Source organism: Salminus brasiliensis, chromosome 18 (genome assembly GCF_030463535.1).
Source record: "Salminus brasiliensis chromosome 18, fSalBra1.hap2, whole genome shotgun sequence".
Taxonomy (NCBI): Eukaryota; Metazoa; Chordata; class Actinopteri; order Characiformes; family Bryconidae; genus Salminus; species Salminus brasiliensis.
This window is the reverse complement of record NC_132895.1, coordinates 32753080-32755579: the sequence shown is the minus strand read 5'-3', so window position 1 is coordinate 32755579 and position 2500 is coordinate 32753080.

Sequence of the window (2500 nt, the reverse complement as noted above, 5' to 3'; positions counted from 1 at the left end):
TGACAGAGCTGTTCTGAACGCTGGTTTAAGGTTTCCACGGCAACGCTCTTAAACGCTGACATCACTCAGACTGACGATCTGATTTGTGTATTTTTTGCATAAAATTACATCATAAGCGTCTTCGTAACAGTGTGTGTGTGTGTGTGAAACTCTGGGGGAGCATCAACAGTAAACAGCAGGTTCTTCAGAAAATCCCCTGAGTGTGTGTGTGTGTGTGTCCCAGTATGAATCACTGGTAACGGTGTGTGTGTGTGTGTGTGTGTGTGTGTGTGTCGGGATTTTTTAGATAACTTTTTTGTTTTGCACAGCGTCATAGTTTAATCTGTTTGTGTGTGTGTGTGTGTGTGTGTGGTACTGAGAGCACACTCATTTGCATCTCGTCAACTGCTATTGCATAATAACTCAGTGATGACATCACGTTGAGGTGCCAACCGCGGTGTTCCCTGAGCCTGTGCTGCCCCCGGTGGCGGTGGCTGGAATTGCACGCCGGCTCTGTAACCCTCCTTAAAGGGGAAGTCCACCCATTTCTTCTTTTCATCTCTCGCATTCGATTGTACAGAAGTGTAGAGACAGTGGACCACCCCCTCCCACCCCAGCCCTCTCTCTCACACACACACACACACACACACACACACACACTTCTACAGTTAGCTAGTTTACCTGTGTAATGGACGTCTGTGCAGACCACTTAGCATCTTGCAACATCTGCATGGTATCCTGTTGTTTTTCAGCTAGCCGGCGTCCTGTCTGTGCTATATTTAGGCCATGTGTAAAGATAGAGGTGTCAGACACACCTGCGCTAGTCTGTTAGACATCACTGAAGACCTCCACCTAATGGGTGGGGTTGACGTTGGTGATTGTGGAGCATTACTACGGGTCCATTCTAAAGTAATAAGCCACTCAGTGGAAACGGCCCATAAGGACGCTAATACAAGTATTGTGTGTGTGTGTGTGTGTGTGTGGGGGGGGGGTGTTTGGCTCCAGAATGTTTCCTGGATTCCCGTTTTAACCCAGTTATGGATCAGACGGGCTGTTTGATGTACGCGGTTGGGTGCGTTATTGAGTTATGGCAGTATTGATGGTATATTTAGCGTTTCCTCAGACGTAGCCTCTCAAACTCTGCGTTATTGGTCATTACAGTACAGCTGTCAGTGGTGTAACAGTGTGGAGTGTGTGTTTATGGGTCAGTGGTGTAACAGTGTGTGGAGTGTGTGTGTGTTAGGGGTCAGTGGTGTAACAGTGTGTGGAGTGTGTGTTAGGGGTCAGTGGTGTAACAGTGTGTGGAGTGTGTTAGGGGTCAGTGGTGTAACAGTGTGTGGAGTGTGTGTTAGGGGTCAGTGGTGTAACAGTGTGTGGAGTGTGTGTTAGGGGTCAGTGGTTGTAACAGTGTGTGGAGTGTGTGTTAGGGGTCAGTGGTGTAACAGTGTGTGGAGTGTGTTAGGGGTCAGTGGTGTAACAGTGTGTGGAGTGTGTGTTAGGGGTCAGTGGTGTAACAGTGTGGAGTGTGTTAGGGGTCAGTGGTGTAACAGTGTGTGGAGTGTGTGTTAGGGGTCAGTGGTGTAACAGTGTGGAGTGTGTGTTAGGGGTCAGTGGTGTAACAGTGTGTGGAGTGTGTGTGTGTTAGGGGTCAGTGGTGTAACAGTGTGTGGAGTGTGTGTTAGGGGTCAGTGGTGTAACAGTGTGTGGAGTGTGTGTGTGTTAGCGGTCAGTGGTGTAACAGTGTGTGGAGTGTGTGTTAGGGGTCAGTGGTGTAACAGTGTGTGGAGTGTGTTAGGGGTCAGTGGTGTAACAGTGTGTGGAGTGCGTGTGTGTTAGGGGTCAGTGGTGTAACAGTGTGTGGAGTGTGTGTTAGGGGTCAGTGGTGTAACAGTGTGTGGAGTGTGTTAGGGGTCAGTGGTGTAGCAGTGTGTGGAGTGTGTGTTAGGGGTCAGTGGTGTAACAGTGTGTGGAGTGTGTTTAGGGGTCAGTGGTGTAACAGTGTGTGGAGTGTGTTAGGGGTCAGTGGTGTAACAGTGTGTGGAGTGTGTGTTAGGGGTCAGTGGTGTAACAGTGTGTGGAGTGTGTGTTAGGGGTCAGTGGTGTAACAGTGTGTGGAGTGTGTGTTAGGGGTCAGTGGTGTAACAGTGTGTGGGAGTGTGTTAGGGGTCAGTGGTGTAACAGTGTGTGGAGTGTGTGTTAGGGGTCAGTGGTGTAACAGTGTGTGGAGTGTGTGTGGTTAGGGGTCAGTGGTGTAACAGTGTGAGTGTGTGTGTAGGGGTCAGTGGTGTAACAGTGTGTGGAGTGTGTGTGTGTTAGGGGTCAGTGGTGTAACAGTGTGTGGAGTGTGTGTTAGGGTCAGTGGTGTAACAGTGTGTCGAGTGTGTGTGTGTTAGGGGTCAGTGGTGTAACAGTGTGTGGAGTGTTGTGTTAGGGGGCAGGTGGTGTAACAGTGTGTGGAGTGTGCTGTGTGTTAGTTGGGTCAGTGGTGTAACAGTGTGTGGAGTGTGTGTTAGGGGTCAGA